We start from the raw sequence: 19,344 nt of genomic DNA on the forward strand, positions 1-19,344 counted from the left end.
TAGGCCCCATTGAGAAGACATGTTGACAAATGTTTGGAGAGGGAGGAGCCAAGCAGGGTCTGGGGAAGAACATTCCAGACAGAAAAAGACTAGAACAAAGACCCTGAGGCTAGAGTGTGCCTGGCCAGGACTGAGGGAAGGGCAGGCTGACCTGGGGATGGACTGAAGTGACCCCATGCCTCCAGGCACCTGCTCACCTTGCTTGTAGCAAGGGTCCATTTCTAGTGAGTTAAAGAAAAAGGATCCTCTGGTAACTATAGGAGAGGCTGAAGGGCTTTCTGGGGAACCAATGTCTCAGAAAGAAGGAGACAGAGAAGGAAAAGGGCTTAGACCAGAAGAAGCCTGTGAATACTCTGGGGCCAGAGCTTGGGAGGAGGCCCAAGGCTTGGGGGCTCCTAAAGGGAGAGTGCAGGAAGGAAGCAAAGAGTGGGGCCAAGCTGCCCTGGGACCCACAGGGGTCCCTAAGTGGGGACAAGGCTCTGGGGTCCCAAGGCCCCAGCAATGGGCCCCTGGGAACTCACTGAGACAATGTAGTGTGGACTCCCATCCTCGTCAGCTGGCCACTGTCACGGAGGAAGGAAGCCTGAGGGTGCAACTACCTTCTGCCCCACCTGCCTTGGGCTGTTGGAGGCCACCAGACCCACCGGCCAGACCCTTCTGAGGTCAGGGCCCCTCCCTCCATTAAAGAAACCTGCAGGAGAGGCAGAAGGAGGGGCCATTGACCTCAGGAGACACGATAGACCTAGGGTGGGGTGTGCACGCAGGCCCGCCCTGCCCTGCAGACTAGGAAATGGAATCCCCTCTAAACCAGCCAGACCACCAGCCAAGGATGGGATGCTGGCCCTTGTGTGGTTTTGACAGATGGGGCACTGGGAGGTCAGGAATCAGAAAAGAGGTGGGTGTGGCCTGGGGTTTTTAGGATAGGAGCAAATCTGAATGGGCAGAGGGGAGAGAGAACACCTCCGTGCGCTCACGTGTTTGCACACACATGCACACATCACGCGCTCACACACGCTCAGACCGTTAAGCTCCCACATGTGTGGATTCTCACAGTCGGGAGCATGCACACACACCCTCACACAGCCAAAGTGACACTCAGACACTAGGGGCGTGCCCTGGGGACATTCACGCTCATCTAAGGCACACCAACCTGACAAGCATCACACACACATTTACACACTCTCCTAGACGTAGATTGGCTCCCCTGGCCGCCAGAAGTACCTAGGCCCTTTGGAAACAGGCCTGGGAGGAGGATGAAGATGGGTCTGGATGGGTCTGTAAGACATAAGCAGGGCTGCCTGGGTGGCTTGGTCAGCGAAGTGTCCGACTCTTGGCTTCCACTCAGACCATGATTTCACGGTGGTGAGATCCAACCCCAGGTCGGAGCTCAGCACAGGGCCTGCTTGGGATTCTCTATTTCCCTCCCTCCCTCCCTCGCTGCCCTCCCCTGCTTGTGCACCCGTGCATTCTCTCTCTCTTCCGATAAGCGTTTTATAAAAAGATATAGGGTGGGGCACCTGGGTGGCTCAGTCGGTTGAGCGTCCGACTTTGGCTCAGGTCATGATCTCGTGGTTCAAGAGTTCGAGCCCCGCATCAGGCTCTGTGCTGACAGCTCGGAACCTGGAGCCTGCTTCGGATTCTGTGTCTCCCTCTCTCTCCAACCCTTCCCTGCTCATGCTCTGTCTCTATCTCTGAAAAATAAATAAACATTAAAAAAAATTAAAGATATAGGGAGAACAGAGGATGGAAGGTGGCAGTGGGTCACAGATGGAGATGAGGGGACAAATAAGACACCCAGCAAAGGCACGTTGTAGACACACCCACGTGTAGACCACACACAGCCCATTACAGTCAGCCTCAGACGGATCCCACAGCCTTCCTGCCTGCCCCTGACACTGTGCTAGTCACTCAGAAGATTTTCTTTTCTATAAAATGAGAATTTGAGGATGTCTGCTTTCTATACCAGATTGATTTGTTGAGAGTTGACAGTGAATCCTATGCTGACCTCCAAGAGACTATTCAGAATCTGGTCATTTCTCCCACCTCCCCCATGACCACCCTGGCCAAGCCACCATCCTGCTGGCCTCCCTCCCCCTTCCTCGATCCCCACTGCAACCTCCTCCAAACCTGCCCCTACATTTTTATCTCCTCCACAGTAAGGCAACACCCTCACAACGGCCCATGAGGAGCTGCCCTCTGTCTCCTGTGGCTCTCCACTCCTGCCACCTTAGGCCCCTGACTGTTCTGCAAACACCCCAGCCATCCCCTCTCAGAGCCCCTCCCTCTCCCTGGAATATCCTCATGGTTCTGCCTTCAGGATTTACCTGGATGATCTGGCTTCAGGGTGCAGCCCCTCTCCCTCAGTACTGTCTACCCCCCTCAGTACTCTCTATCCCCCCCCAGTACTCTCTATTCCCCCCAGTACTGTCTACCCCCCTCAGTACTCTCTATCCCCCCAGTACTGTCTACCCCCCTCAGTACTCTCTATCCCCCCCAGTACTCTCTATTCCCCCCAGTACTGTCTATCCCCCCCAGTACTCTCTATCCCCCCCAGTACTCTCTACCCCCCTCAGTACTGTCTATCCCCCCTCAGTACTATCTATCCCCCCCAATACTCTCTATCTCCCCTCAGTACTCTCTACCCCCCTCAGTACTGTCTACCCCCCTCAGTACTCTCCATCCCCCCCAGTACTGTCTATCCCCCTCAGTACTTTCTACTCCCCTCAGTACTCTCTATCCCCCCCAGTACTCTCTATCCCCCTCAGTACTCTCTACCCCCCTGAGTACTCTCTATCCCCCCAGTACTGTCTATCCCCCCCAGTACTATCCCCCCAGTACTGTCTACCCCCCTGAGTACTCTCTATCCCCCCCAGTACTGTCTATCCCCCTCAGTACTCTCTACCCCCCATCAGTACTCTCTATCCCCCCCAGTACTGTCTATCCCCCCAGTACTCTCTACCCCCCTCAGTACTGTCTATCCCCCTTCAGTACTATCTATCTCCCCCAGTACTCTCTATCTCCCCTCAGTACTCTCTACCCCCCCAGTACTGTCTATCCCCCTCAGCACTCTCTACCCCCTCAGTACTCTCTATCCCCCCCCAGTACTCTCTATCCCCCCTCAGTACTCTCTATCCCCCCAGTACTCTCTATCCCCCCAGTACTGTCTATCCCCCTCAGTACTCTCTACCCCCCATCAGTACTCTCTATCCCCCCCAGTACTCTCTATCCCCCCTCAGTACTCTCTATCCCCCCAGTACTCTCTATCCCCCCAGTACTCTCTACCCCCCTCAGTACACTCTACCCCCCTCAGTAGTCTCTATCCCCCCCAGTACTGTCTATCCCCCTCAGTACTCTCTATCCCCCTCTCCTGCTTTTTTCTTAACATCTATCACCACCCAAAATGCCATGTATTTGAGCATATCTTTTGTCTGTCTCTCTTATCAAAACGTAAACTCCATGGGGACAGGGACTTTTGTCTGCTTTATTCTCTGTACCTATGGCAACACCTGGGTTGTAGGACTCAAGAGACACTAAATGCATGAATGGAAAGAATGAGACAGCAAGGAGGTAAGCATTTATAAAGCAAGATTAAAGGCGAGCAACCAATCCTGAATGAGCTAGTGGCCATGTTCTGAGGACTGGCAACCACAATATTCCTTTATTCTCTAATGACCCTGGGAAGGAAATGGAAATATTCCCATATTACAGATGAGAAGCCTGAGGAGGAAAAAGATTTTGACCAGTGGTTGTTGAATATTGCCCTTAAAGATGGCCACCGACAATTCCTCTCATCTCTGTATCAAATACTCCCTTCAAGACTTGGAATCTAGGAGTGCCTGAGTGGCTTAGTCTGGTAAGCATTTGACTGTTGATCTAGGCTCAGGTCATGATCTCTCAGTTTGTGAGATCCAGACCTGCGTCGAACTCTCTACGCCAACAGCAAGGAGACTGCTTGTGATTCTCTTTCTCCCTCTCTCTCTCTGCCCTTCCCCTGCTTGCACTCGCTCCTGCTATCTCTCTCAAAATAAATAAAAACTTAAAAAAAAAAAAGACTTAGAATCCAGGGACACCTAGGGTGCCTCAGTTGGTAGAACATGCGACTCAGGGTTGTGCATTCAAGCCCCGTGCTGGGAGATTACTTAAATTAAACAAACAAACGAACGAACAAACAAACAAAAAACTTGGACTCTATTTCCCTCCACCACCCACCCCTTTGACTCTGCACTGGCCTTGTGACTGGCTTTGGCCAATCCATTCTGTGACCAGAGTGATGCTGTGTGAGTTTTGACCTGTGCCTTAAGAGACCTGGTCCCTGGGCCAGCTACATTGGCAGAATCCAGACAAAATGAAAGTGTGGGGCTCCTTGTTGAAAAAGTTTTTTAAAAATGCCATTAAAGATACTAAAGTATAAAGCTCTCTTCTCTTCCATAATCTCTCTTTAAGTCATCATGGTGTTTTTTTATTTGTTACTCAATGTTGTTCTAAGAAAAAATTAAAAATTTTAAATATCAGTATGAATTTTACTATTCAACCTTACATTATTAAATGTCAGTTTTAAATGAGAATGTAAGAATATTTAACTCAAATGCAGAATCACCAAAACTATGCGATTCATATTCCACAGCTCATGTATGCATATGTATTTCATTGTTACCAGAACAGTGGAAACACTGAACAAAATACTGCACAAAACTAACTCAGCTTTATTTTTTTAAGTGTCATTACTTTTATTTGCATTTATTTTATGCTGAATTTATTTGCAGCCATTATTTTCACTTCTTCAGTTTCTTCTAGGATAGTTTTTTCTTCTGTACAACCTCCTCTTCTGGTTTGGGAATAATCTGCTCATTTTCAGTAAGCATCATGTCAATGTGGCAAGGAGAACTCATGTAGGGGTTTACCTGACCATGAGCTCTGCAAGTTCGGTAGCTGTCTTCACCCAGATATGCTAAATGACCAGAAAATCTACATCTAAGCCCTTAAAGTCAGTATTACACTTGGCATTAAAAAAAAAAATTTTGGGGGGGCCGCCTGGGTGGCTCAGTCGGTTAAGCGTCCGACTTCGACTCAGGTCATGATCTCGCGGTCTGTGAGTTCGAGCCCCGCGTCGGGCTCTGTGCTGACAGCTCAGAGCCTGGAGACTGTTTCAGATTCTGTGTCTCCCTCTCTCTGGCCCTCCCCCATTCATGCTCTGTCTCTCTCTGTCTCAAAAATAAATAAACATTAAAAAAAATTTTTTTTTAAATTTTTTTTAATGTTTATTTATTTTTGAGAGAGAGAGGGAGACACAGAATCCAAAGCAGGCTCCAGGCTCCGAGCTGTCAGCACAGAGCCCGACATGGGGCTCGAACCCACGAACTGTGAGGTCGTGACCTAAGCCAAAGTCGAACACCCAACTGACTGAGTCACCCAGAGCCCCCTGCACTTTGCATTTTTAAGCACGTGCAGCAAAAATCTAGTACTCTTTTTGGGGCCACTGACCCCACATCCAGCCCCACTGTTTGGCGTGAGCATGCCTGCCGGCCCCACCACCATAACCACAGAACAGCACACACTGCTTCTGCAAAGCGACATCTTTCATATCATTGATGGCTTTCCACATATGCATATCCAGGATGACCTGGGAAGTTTCTCGGGTGTTCTTAAAGAGAACACGAAGATTTGACTCTGTTGACGTATGTGATTTTCATGGGGTTTTCTGGGTCAAGCAAACAGCTAACCATTTTCAGCAATCACGGATTTTCGGCAGTCAGGCTGCTCATGGGAAGAGCTTCTCTTCTGGGCACACATTCTGCCAACATTGTCTACCTTCAGCTTGCTGATGAGTAAGGAAGGACTAAAATAAAAAGGATCTATAGGGGGACAGGGAAGCAAAGAACAGGGTGGAAATGCATACTCTATGGGTCTCCACCACCCACGTTCCACTGTCCCATCAACCTCAACCTCACTTCCAAAATACAACACTATGTAGAGAACAAATGAGCTGTCCAGCCAAGCCCTGCTCAAATTTTAGAATGTGAGCAAATAAAGTTACTGGCTTAAAAAAACTGTTTTTAATATGTATTTAGTTTTGAGAGAGAACGTGAGTGGGGGGGCAGAGAGAGAGAGATGGAGACACAGAATCTGAAGCAGGCTGCAGGCTCTGAGCTGTCATCACAGAGCCTGATGCGGGCCTCGAACTCACAAACCACGAGATCATGACCTGAGCCAAAGTCGGATGCTTAACCAACTGAGCCATCCAGGCAGCCCTAAATAGTTACTGTTTTAAGACACTGAGTTTTGTGGTGGCTTGTTTCACAGCAGCTGTTGACTGATACAATGGTTGAGACCACTCTGTTAGTGTGAGACCAGGCTGTGGTTGAACCCACACTGGTCTGCTACTCAAGTGCACATTCCTCTGTGCCCTGCCCAGGCTTCCTCACAAATGTTTCATAGTATAACTCCCATTTTTCTCCTTGGAGAGTTTCGGGTTGAGCTGGGGGCAAAGGTTACTTAGCTGCAACAAATCAAAATTATTATTAGAGCTTGGAAGAAGCCACATCTGGACTCGATCTGGGGAACAGGAGGTTGGTGGGTAGGTCAGGACTGAGAACAGGCCCAGCCTCTGTCCGGGGTGAGCCTGGGCCCAGTGGGGTGCTTGGACATCTGTTTTCCATCCTGATTCAGTAAATAAAACTGCTTTCCTCTGCTGACCCTACAGGAAATGGGAGTCAGAAGTTCAGCTGGAAAGTAGACCTCTCCTCTGATAGAAGTCCTTCCACATGCCTGGACAAGATGCAGAGTGCAGGGCCTCAGAACCAGCAGAGAAATAAAAATTTAGGGCCTCCCTTGGTCAAGGAATCAGATTTTCCTCATTTAACCCATGGCTGCTGTCCCTGTTGTCAGCTATCAGTATATCAGATTATCATGTCAGGTGTTTATTCTTTTGATCCCGTGGTTCATGCACCAGTAAAGATGTTTCCAGCCAGAAATGGAGAATTTCTAGTCAGTTGGCTTAGACAATAAGTGTATTATCTCACAGAACAAAAAGTCCAGAGGAAGGATAGCTTCAGCAGAGATTAATCCTGCAGCTCAACATCATCATCAAGGACTCAGGCTATTTCCTCTTTTCCTTCCCCTCTGTCATTCTCATCATATTGCCTTGTCCTTGGCTAGCTCTCCTCATGGTCACAAGATGGCTGCCACCACCCCAGTCATCAATTGTCACACAATGATGTCCATAACAGCAAAAGAAAAACAAAAAGAAAAAAGAAAAAACAAGACCAAACAAAAACAAAAACAAAAACCAGGAAACACCTCATCCTGTGTCCCATTTTAAGATCAAGGAAAATTTTTCCCTGAAGCTCCTAGGAGACTGTCCCTTACTGCTCATTGGTCAGAATTGAGCCACATCCCATCCCTGAATATCCCCCATATCCCCAAGCAACGGGGATATTTCCATGAATACTGCCACAGCACTAACCCAGAGTCCAGAAGAAGGACAAACACTTGGGACAAACCAGGGCTCAGTGGGTGCTGCGGGAAGGGGTAGTGAGAGAAGGGCGAATGGATAGGCAATCAACCAAGCACGAGTGCTGAAGCCCATTTGTTTGGACCTGAACTTTTTCCTGGTGGGGGAAGAGGAGGGGAGGATTGGTATTTATAAAGTGAGCCAGGCCCCCGGATTCTATGACTCAGCCAGAGTGCTTACAGGGAGTACATTTTACTTAAAGTACTCATGCGAAGTACATAAAAACTCAGGGATTGAGGCAGAGACACTAGTCTCTCATCTGAGTGTCTGTTTGGGTTCTTGAGAGCATCACTGCTGGAGTTAGGCCCAGATTTAAATTCTGGCCCTGTCCCTTTCTGATTTCCTGATCTTGTACAAATTGCTTCATCCTTCTGAATACGTTCCCTTTCTCTGTATGTAAAATAAGACAATACCCATGCCCAGACTGTTTTATTAACCAATACACTGTGTGGCATATACAAAAAGGTCAAAAAATATTTTGAGTGGATGGAACCATGTGATCCGGCTTGTCTGCCTTCTCCTACAAAGGCACCCCCACCTTCTCTGAGCTCATCTCCCTCCTCCCCGCCCCTTCCTCAGTCTCCAGGCTCTCTGCTCTTACATCCCTACTGCCCCTCACCCACAGGACTGCCTGCCTGGGCTGCCCCACTTAACACCTGGACAGGGTGTCCCATCCACATTCCAGATAAGGAAACTAGATTCTTCCGTGGCTGCCCACCAAGTCCCAGTGTGTCCACACTCTAGGCCCCAGCGCCTCTCGATTCCCATAGTACTGACTTCTCTGTATTTACTGGTCAGGGCTCCTGATTGCAAGCCACAGAAAGCTCGCAGACGCCTTGAGCTGGCTGCAGAGCCAGGTGCAGGATCCAGGGAGGTCCAGGCTGCAGAAGCCAGAACCTCAGCCTGAAGAATCACATCTCCGGGCCAGACCAGGGAGAACCATAAGGTAGCGGGCTTTGAGGTTCCACTGCCCCCAAAACTCTTCCTGCTGCCGCTGCTGTCCCCAATTCTGTCAGATACATCCCATCTCTGCTGCTCTGTGTCACCTGCTTGAGACTCAGAGTTCATGCGAAGGTGTATCTGATTGTCTGAGCCAGTTCACATGCCTGCAGTGCAGCTGCAAAGGACGCTGGGAGAGTGAGGTCTGGTTTCTGGGGTGGGAGGAGGGCTCGGCCTCCACGTGAGACTCGCAAGGTAGGGGATGCCCCAAACAGATGCTGGAGAGCCACAGAAAGGGTAAAGATGCACTCTGCTGGGTGAAAGACCCTGTGGTCCTGGAGGGACAGGGCCTGTGGCTGCCTAGCCCAGTCCTGCTCCCAGCGTTGGAAGTAGCTGTGTGCTCTCGACTGGGCTTCAGGAAAGTCTCTGGTGATCTGACTCACCTGAAACCAGGGACCATTAACCCTGGGGGAGCCACACCTTGGGATCCCTGCAAAAGAAGTTGAAGGAGTAGCATAGGATCGCCCACTTCTTATTTTGCCAAGTAAGAATCTCAAAAGCAAATAACACATAACCCACTCTCCGCTGTCACCATCATTAAGAGGGTGCCTAACAAAGCCTAAACAAAGTAAAACAATAAAAGCAATACGACAGGGCGGAGCACAGTTTTGGAGTTAAGCACAATCCTTAAAGGTAAATACATGTTAGCTTTCAGAAAAACTTGTCCGGATTTTTCTACTTTGGCTGGAAACGTATGAAAAGGTCCGACGCAATGCCTTTGAACATGGGCTGTGTGGACTAGATAACAGTATTGTATCAATGCTAGGTTTCCGGATTTTGTTAACTGCAGGAGTTATGTAAGTCCTGCACTGTAAGAGAGTGTCCTTGTTCTTGGGAAATACACCCTTGAAGCTTTCGGAGGTAAAAGGGCAGGGGCACCTGGGTGGCTGAGTCGGTTAAGTGTTTGACTCTTGATTTTGGCTCAAGTTATGATCTCCCAGTTCAGGTTCCAGCCCCACATCAGGCTCTGGCGGCCAGTGCAGAGCCTGCTTGGGATTCTCTCTCCTTCTCTCTCTGCCTGTCTCCTGCTCACGTTCTCTCTCTCTCTCTCTCTCTCTCTCTCACACACACACACACACACTCAAAATAAACAAAGTTTAAAAGGGGGGGGGTGCATAAGGCCTACAATTTGTTGTCACACAGTTTGGGAAGATATTGTTTACACACATGCACATGTACACAGGTATACAGAGAGAGAGCAAAAAAGGCATTAAATGTAAACAAGTGATAAATCTGAGTAAAAGGTCTACCAGAGTCTTGGTACTATTCTTGTGACTTTTTTTATACATTTGAAATTATATCCGAATTAAAAATTACCAAAAAAAAAAAAAAAGTTAACAGTGATTCTCCATAAGAGTTGCTTTCACTTGGTACATTACTTATCTCAGTACTGTTTGAACTTCATGAACATATGTGATGTTTGCATCAGAAAGAATGAAACACATATGATAGAAATTAAAGGGAAAAAGGAAAGGCCATGGCAGACTCAGTCCAGCATTTTGACACTCTCTGATCTGTCCTAAACACCCATTCTACAGAGGAGGAAATCGAGTCCCAGGTAGGAGCTGTGGCTTGCTTAGTAGCACACCGTGGGTATCAGCAGAGCCAGAAGTTGATGAAGGTTTCTGCTCCCCACAGGATCCTTCTATTCCAGGATACCGCCTCCTAAATTAAATGAAAGCCCTGAAGTTATGGAGGGCAGGGTAGAACTGGGCAGGATGCGGGGATTTGACCCCTCTGAGAATGCCACATCCCAGAAGGATGCATTCCTTCAAAGTTTTATCCCCATAAGCTTCCTTTAAGCCAAGGAGGGTCATCAAGAATTGCTCCCTACACATTTACTCATTTCTCAGGTGGGGAAATGGAGACCCAGAGAGGTTCTGGAACTTGCCCAGGATCATACAACAAGTTCCAAACTCTGTAGTCAAGAGACAGAATAATTGGCCGATTTGGCTAAATCACCTTAAACTCAAATTAGAGAGGAATAAAGGAAGGGAGGGGCCTTAGGAATTGGAAAAGGGCAAGGGAGGTGTCTGGAGTAGAGATTCCTGGTTCCTTTCCTTTCCTACTCTTAATGTAATATTGGTTCTAGTGAGCCTGAAAGAATAAGAAACAGTGTTTTGCAGGTACACCATGTGCTACAACTTCAAGAGGCATTACTATGAAAATGGCTCCTCTTGGAGTTGTGCAGTAGACAGCCTGCACAGCTGTACACAGCAGCCCTGAGAGAGTCATTTGCTGTTGTTGTTGTTGGGTGGCAGGGAGCTGTTTGGGGAAGGGACAGGAGTGACTAACACTGTGGTCTGGATTAACCAGTGACTGATTCCATCCATTTAGTCAACCACTATTTATTGCCACAGATTATATGCCAGGCATCATGCTAAGGGCTGGGACTTTCCAGGCTTGAAATAGATGTACTCTCTAGGGAGGAGCTGGGGGAAGCAACACGGATGAAGAGGCAGCCCTCCCAGGACAAAAGCGTACAAACCTACCCCCACCTCCTCCCCATCTGCCCAACCTTGTCCACCCTTCACCCCTCCTAGAGCAAGTCTCCAGACCCCTCTCCTCCCCCACCTCCCTCAACAGAATAGACTGGGGCTTTCTGCCTTTTCCATGGGTCTCCTCCACGGGGTGGCCAAAGCCTGTTGGGCTCCAGGCTGCAGTGAAATTCCTTCCTCCACGTGACCTAGAATTCATTCATTCATGTATTGGTTTGTTTTACTTCATTTATTCCACAGGCGTTTGTCTTTTAACTAGATTTTTTTTTTAAATGAAAAAAGAGACATGTACTGATTGTTAAAAAAAAAAAAAAAAAATTAAATATAGGGGCACCTGGCTGGCTTAGTCAATGGAGCATGCAACTCTTGATCTCGTGCTCATGAGTTTGAGCCCCACGCTGGGTGTAGAGATTACTTAAAAATAAAATTTTAGGGGTGCCTCGGTGGCTCAGTCGGTTAAGCATCCGACTTCCGGCTCAGGTCATGATCTCACGGTTGATAGGTTTGAGCCCCGCGTCAGGCTCTGCGCTGACAGCTCAGAGCCTGGAACCTGCTTCTCATTCTGTGTCTCCCTCTCTCTCTGCTCCTCCCCGACTCGCACTCTGTCTCTCTCAAAAATAAATGAACATCAAAAAATTTTTTAATGAATAAAATAATAAACATAAAATCTTAAAACAAGTTTTGAAAAAAAAACTTTTGAGGGCACCTGGGTGGCTCAGTCAGTTAAGAGCCTGACTGGCTCAGTCAGGTGGTTAAGTGTCTGACTCTTTGTTTCTGCTCAGGTCATGTCTCACAGTTTGTGGGTTCAAGCCCCAAATCAGTCTGCTTGAGATTCTCTCCCTCTCTCTCTCTCTCTTCTCTACCCCTGCCCTGCTCCTGCTCTCCCTCTCTCTCAAAATAAATAAACTTAAAAAAAAAAAAAAACACTTTTTGGTTTTTGCCAATCTAAAAGATGAAAATAGTATCTCGTCTTAAGTAATAATATCTCTCCTGGGTAGCTCAGTCAGTTAAGCATCTGACTTCAACTCCAGTCATGATCTCATGGTCTGTGAGTTTGAGCCCCGCGTCGGGCTCTGTGCTGACAGCTCAGAGCCTGGAACCTGCTTCGGATTCTGTGTTTCCCTCTCCCTCTGCCCCTCCCCCACTCACATTCTGTCTCTCTCTGTCTCTCAAAAATGAATAAATGTTAAAAAAAATAAAAAGATAAGAAAAGAAAATAGTATCTTGTTTTAATTTGCGGTCTTCATTGTATTTCCAAACCATTGTATTCCCTTCTCTTACCTCCCTCCCACAGTATTTAAGGAGACACTGTGTGCAAGGCTGCTCATCCTTCCAATCACATAAGCATAGTGTCTGGGACCTGTGAAATGTTTAAGGACCTACAAAAAGGTTTGAGATTCAGGGAAGGGAGGCAGGGATGCATTGCCTTCAAAATCATTTTTAAAGGTCAGCTGGAGAACCTGGAACTCAGGAACATTTCATTACATTTGAAAGCAATTTGTTGGTTTAGATGTTCCCATTGCAAAGAACTTCCAAGTGCATATGATGCTTTTCCAAAAATTTTTCAATGTTTATTTATTTATTTTGAGAGACAGAGAGAAAGAGAAAATGAGTGGAGGAGAGGCAGAGAGAGAGGGAGAGAGAGAAGCCCTCCACGCTGCCAATGCAGAGCCTGATGTAGGGCTCAAACCCACGAACCATGAGATCATGACCTGAGCTGCAATCAGGAGTCAAACACTTAACTGACTGAGCCACCCAGGCAGCCCAAGAAATTAGAGTCTATTTTAAATTAAATGCATTAGCTGTAGTTGGATAATTTCACAATCATTAATTATTTGAAAATCCTTTTTTAAAACATGCCCATACAACACCATTCAGTGTGCAATCAGAGTGTGTTTGAGTGTGTTTCATGTGAAGTGGGTGGGGCTTCCAAAAGTAAGTGATGGTATTTTTCTTTTTAAGCCTGTGAGCCAGACAGACAAGGTCTCCATCCTCGTGACACCTCGTGGAACCTCATGGTGCCAGCACAAGCTGAACTTCTCAGCAAAAATCAGAGACAGTGAAGGGGGTTGGATCTGAGTCTTGGGCTAGCCAAGGACCCCGGCCTCTCTCCCAAACCCCTGACTGTCATGGAGAAGGAACTGTCTCCTCTCATCCCCACCCCCAGTGTAAGCTCTCAGCACTAGACACAGGACTTTGGAAAGCCTAGGGTGTAATGGACCCATGTGGGGAAGGATAGGGGTGGAAGTGATGCTAATCTGTGGTCTCAGAACCAGACCAGGCCTCAGGGGAGGGGGTAGGAGGAATGGGGGGACAGAGATAGGGAGAAAAGGGACAAATTGTCCCCAAATGACATCTTGAGACATCAGAACAAAATGTGGCTTTTTCTTTCCTACTCTTGCCCCCTTTTAAAGGGAAATAGAGCTCATTCCTTGAAAGGGACCAACTGGGGGTCTAAGTCACAAGTGTGAAGGTTTTAAGACTGGGAGGTGAGCAATTCAGCACCTCTCCCCTCCTCCCCGTCTGCACCTTGTGCGTGCGTGGGTCTGTGTTTGTGTGCGTCCCCTCCCAGAATACTATCTCCAGTTGCTGGCACAGGGTTTGGTGCTGTTACACGCAGTGAGGATCCAGTTGAACCGAATGGCCCGGTGGAGACCGATGAGCAGTTTTGAATTCCACTTGTGCTCTTTGCCTGCTCTGCGGCCTTAAGCAAACTGCTGTTGTACAAAGAGCACCAGAAAAACCTAGCTCATAGGGACCTTAGGCAGGTGAAATGAAATGAAGTCAATAAGGCACTTAGCTCGAAGCGTGGCCTTCTTATCCTCACCCTTTAGCTGTACTGCAGGAAGGCAGGTGGCAGAGCAGGGGCAAGTATCTGCCTGGGTGAGAGGGTGTTGCTGCAGAGGAGGAGATGGTGGCAGTGGGAGGAAGGACGCACACCAGCCTGCAAGGACTTTGAGCTTGCCCTGGTAACTAACTGCCTGTAGGGGAGCCACTGAAGGTTCTACAGCAGGAGAGGGCCCAGAGCATGCATGGGAGGTGGCTGGGACCCCCCCCGCGCACCGTCTCGCACCGCTTGGACCCCAAATGTGTCTGTCATTCTTTCCTCCTTCTGCATACCCCTCCCATGGCCCAGGGAAGGGCACCTGGGCTACAGCTCCGTGCCCACCAAGATCACGTGTGGAAACAGGCAGTGAGTGAGGCCAAGGAAAAAGTAAAGCTAAGACCGAGCCCGAACGCCAACTCAGCGCCCTCCTGGCTGGGTGATTTGGATCCCTCTGAGCCTCAGCTTTCTCCCCGTAAAGTCGGATGACAGCATTGACCTCACAGGGTTATTGCAATGGTCAAATGAGCTAATCCACGTAAAGATGAGCACTGTGCCTGCCATATGGCTGGAGCTCAGTGCACATTGTTATTAACTCTTAGAAAACTCTTAGATGGCAAAGGAGAGAGGGGAGACACGTGAGACACAAAGGAGAGAATGAGGAGGAGGCAGAGGCAGAGGGAGGGGCACACAGGCAGCCCAGCCTTTCCACCTGCAGCCAGGAAAGGAGACCCTGGGAAGGAGGAGGTGATAGAGGGGCCCAGCCCACTTCCCTCCTCTCCCCCAACTTCCAGTTCAGCCTGGCCCACTCTCAGATTGACTGGCTCGGGCGTGAGCAGCCAGCAGGGTCCTGGAGGGTTCCAGAGCGGGGCCTCCTGCAAAGAGGGGTGGGGGTGGAGCATTCCTGGGAGATGAGAGGTCGGGCCCAGGTGTAGGGTTTGGGAGCTGCGATTCCCCATCGATTGTCAGGGCCCCAGGCACAGCCCACTGTGTTGAACTAGAGGCCAGAGGCTGCTCAGTTGGGAGAGTGGGCGTGCGTGGCAGGGAACCAGTGGTGCTGGCTGAGATAGGTTCACTCCCCAGCAGGCCAGCTGGGCCCTCCCCCAGGGGCTGGGCACCTGAGCAGGTGTGCGGAGGGATCTACAGCCTGTCACTTCTAAAATTAGAGCCCCGCAGCCTGGGAGTCAGCCAGGTGTGGCTGCCACACAGCCTCCCAAACTGGCTGATGTGCATGTGCACGCCAGCTCTGGGCCTGCACAGACACATGCCAGCTGCCAAGCCCAGACCCCAGGAGACACATGGATACTCCAAAGGCACACACTCAAGTTCACACGCACACGTACTTGCTTGGGCCTGACCCTGTTCACGTATAGGCCCCTTATCCACAGGTGCCCTCCCACCACACTCACACCCCCACACTCATACCACCCACTCATACGTGCTGACACCCACCCAGCATCTCCTGGGTCTCCCCCTCTAGACCACCAGCCTTCTGGGGGCAGTTGCCCCTGGTGGTCTTTTCCACTGCTCTCTCTTCAGTGCCTGTAGTAGTGCCTGGCACATACCAGCAGCCCAGGAAATGTTTGCTCTCCATGAATGCACACACACACACACACACACATGCACGCATATTTCTGTAATGAATTAGCCCCACCTTCACCCCATCGCCCTGCAGTGTTCTGGTTCTACTAGGCCCTGGAGAGAGCAGCACCGAGAGGCCCATCCGTCTCTGGCCTGGACAGTGCCCCACATCCAGAGTCCAGGCTAAGGGGAGAACCTGGGGGTGAGGGGGGCGGTGGAACCAAGGAAGCAGCAGGCTAAAGCCCCTGTTTGGGAGGGTGTGAGGATCCCCATCTTCTACAGGAGAAACCTCCCTGGGGGCACTGTGCTGGGGTTCTGGGTGGGGTCGGAGGGACAAGTGACCTGCCCCACAGCCCTCCCCTAGCCCCCTGCTCCAAGGGAGCTCCCCATTATGGGTGGCCCCATCCTACCTAGGAGCACTTGGCTCTGCTCCCACGGGCCTCCAGCCAGGCTTCCCCAGCTTGCATACTGTGTGGCAGAGTGAGGCTTGAGGAAACAGGAGCAGAGCAGGGTGTTCAGGGAAGACTTCTTGGAGGAGAGGAGCCTTGTATGGGCCAGAGACGGGAGAACCTTCTGGAAAGAGGGCTGGAAGGGGCGGGTATGCATCTTTGATTCCAGGACTGGCGAGGGAGTGCCATGTCTGTGCTAGGCCTCATGACACCCACGGGGTAGAGTGGAAGCCAACTGTGTGAGGCTGAGCATCAGGGATGAGGTGGGTGTGCTGTGACCCCAAGAGCTATCAAAGGTCAAGGCAAGGCCTGTGATTACAGTCTGCATCAGAAGTTTTGAGAACGAAGTGCCTGAGGGAGGTAGGCTAATTTGAGGGGGGAACCAAGAACCAAGGGCCAATGGATGGACAAAAAGATTAGCAGATAGGTTGAAAGACACAGGAGGAAGGATGGAATATTGGAAAGACAGAAGTGGGTGGGTGGTCATTGGACATCTCCCACTCAGTTTCTCTCTGGAGTCCCCAAAGAGCTTGAAGATCAAGCTACTCCCACCCCAGTCCCCCCACCCCACTGCCCCCATTCTCCATCTCTTCCCCAGGCCAGGCTTCCAGGGAGGCCAACACCTGCTTGGCCTGATGCCCAGAGACACACCTTTCAGCCAGATACAAGGCCAGATGTGGAATCACCTCCAGGTGTTCTCACCTGAGCAGGTGTGCATAGGATAAGGTGGGGGTGGAGGCCATATCTACTGGCTAACACCTCCAAAAATAGCCCCCCAGCTCCTGGGTAGTGCCGCAATCACAGCAGACACACACACACACACACACACACACTCACACATACTCCCAGCCATTGGCTGAATCACACCCCACAGGCACCCGCTGATACAGGTACAGGTGAGCACCCATTCACTGATACCCAAACACCAGGCCCCCAAATGTCACAGGACCACTGCATTGCACAACTCCAGTATAAGCCACTCATGCAGTCTACAATGTATGGGGCAACCTTGACCTTCAGTCACACCCGGATGCTACACAGTCATTAACCTGCAAAGGTTCACTGAGTAGCTCCCAGACCCAACCTTGGGGGGATATCAGGAACACCTCTCCACCTTTCTGGATATTTGAAGTCTCTCCCTCAACGACTCTTTCCAGAGAAAGCAGGGCCCACAGGGCCCTTCCTGTTCTCTCCCTCCAACCTTGCCTCCCGACCGGCCTCCTCAGATTTGCCCTCCCTCCAGCCACATTTCACACCTCAGATGGGCTCTCTGCTTCCCATACACCTTGGCCCACACTATTCCCACAACCAGGAACCCTTTTCTCGTCTCAATCCTGAACTGAGTCCCAGCATCCAAGACAGAGTTCCCTGTATACCTGATGTGACGCACAACAGGGCCTTGATAAGTGTTGTTGACTGACTGCCCAAGTGTGTAGCTGGGTGAAATCATTGGGAATATAAGGCAGCTAAGAATCATTGCCAGATGGGCTGGTGGGGACTTGCGGGCATGGAATTCCAGTCAGAGTAGGGGAGAACCCATGGGCTGGAGGGCAAAGCCCCCATGAGCACACATTTGTCACTACAGCCCCCATGGAGCGAGTCCTGAACGCGTGCACCTTCCCCTTTCCATAGACAAGAAGCACAACTGACCATCAGCAGGGCCCAGCCCTACAGCGAGGGCAGGACAGGTCAGCAAGCCATGGAAGGAGTCTTCAGCCAAGGCCAGGGTCTCTCGTACTCTGTTCCCTCCGCCCCTGACACTTTGGGAAGCCCGGCACTTTTCTAGGTCTTTCTTCAGGGCTGGGGAGTGCCAGAGTAGGCTCTCTGCCAGCTCAGCAGGTCTGGGGACTTTGGATGTGCTGATGCAGGCACACTGCCACACCCCATAGGGGCCCAGCTGGTCAGAGCTCAGCACTGGCCTGGGTCTGGGCCTGGCATTGATGGATTGACATGGAGTTTCATCCGTTGGGCAAGGACCAAACCTGTGTAAGTGTTCACTCTGCGTGAGGCCCATTTCTAAGCACTTTATTTATATTTGCTCACTAAATCTTTGCGATGACTTTCTGAGGTCGGACACAATTCTGATGGGCATTTTACAGTTTCGGAAACTGAGACATAGAGACGGACGAACCAACCTACCCGAAGTTGTGGCCCTGAGGGGTGGGTAGAGGGGTCCAAGTTCAAACACAGCTGTCTGGTCCAGGCCACACTCTTCACCACTACGTTATTCTATGTCACCTTTTAAACTTACTTTTAAAAAAGAAAAGATAATGGAGCACCTGGCTGGCTCAGTCAGTAGAGCATGTGACTCTTGATCTCACGGTTGTGAGTTCAAGCCCCACATTGTGGGTAGAGTTTACTTAAGAAAAATAAATAAAATAGAATTTTTGAGAAAAGAAAAAAAGAAACGAGATTACTTGGTCCAGGCTGCCTTTGGCACTGGGGGCCTGAACATGTGACATCAGGTCATTCCCAGCCCTGTCTCTCTCTCTCTCCCTCTCTCTCTCTCTCTCACGCACACATGCACACACACACACATACACACACACACACAGCCTGCCTTGTCCTGGTACCACCAGGCACATCCCTGTAACCTCCTGGTTCCTCCACAGCCAGGCATCAGGCCCGTGGGAACACTGTGCTCTTGGCTTTGGGTCCAAGTCTATTCTGGAACATACCACCTCACGCCCCCCTCTCTCTGCCACCCCAGTTCCACCCCAGGGCCAGCATTCCTGGAAAGCTTCAAGACAGCCTCTTTCAAGGGGAATTTCTTCTGTGGCCGGAATTGGGATAAGCTGAGAAGGGTCCCGCCCACAGCCCACAGAAGCTGCATCTTGGGGCCAGAAAGCTTGGAGTGGCCCTGGGGCATCAGGGTTGCTCGTGGTCCCATCTCCACGGCTGGGCTTCGGCAGGCAGGGGATACACAGGGTGCCCTTACCTAGCCTTGCTTGTCTACTGCGGCTACTTCTGGGCTCTCCGAGGAGCTCGGGTCTCCAGCATTTTGTTTTCACCAGCTTTCCTCATCCCATCCCATTACCAGAGAGTGTGCTACTGTAGGCCCAGGCCAGGGCTGGGCGCCATGGAGCCTGCCCTGCTGGGCGGACACAGCCTTCCCACAGTCAGCTACACGGCTGCAGCAAACCCCCAAGGTCGGCCATCAGCCTCCGATTCACTTCCAGGACGTCCTCCAGCCATTCAGGGGCCCCAGGATCACGTCCTAGCCTGTGCCCTGACCTCTCACCCCAGCCCTGGCTATTGTTTCAGTGGCAGGAGAGCCTGACAACGCTGCCCCCAGCCCGGGGCTGTATGGGTGACTACATGGGCAGATGACTACATGGGCTCCTCCTTGACCCGGCCTGAGTCAGAGGCCCGTGAGCTCCCGCTGCCTCCAGAGCCCAGAGAATTTGGGTGGGAAAGAGCTGTCTCCGTGCCAAGGTCTGAGGAGATGGGCCAGGCTCTCACTCCTCACTGACCTGGCCTTCA

At 50.4% G+C, this 19,344-nt stretch overlaps 1 pseudogene; it reads right to left on the reverse strand.

Moving 5' to 3' along the window:
* Positions 1 to 4,739: 4,739 nt before the first annotated feature.
* On the reverse strand, positions 4,740 to 5,935 carry LOC109263536 (60S ribosomal protein L17-like; annotated as a pseudogene).
* Between the last annotated feature and the right edge of the window lie 13,409 nt (positions 5,936 to 19,344).

Source organism: Panthera pardus, unplaced genomic scaffold (assembly GCF_024362965.1).
Source record: "Panthera pardus isolate Hobbes unplaced genomic scaffold, ASM2436296v1 HiC_scaffold_25, whole genome shotgun sequence".
Lineage (NCBI taxonomy): Eukaryota > Metazoa > Chordata > Mammalia > Carnivora > Felidae > Panthera > Panthera pardus.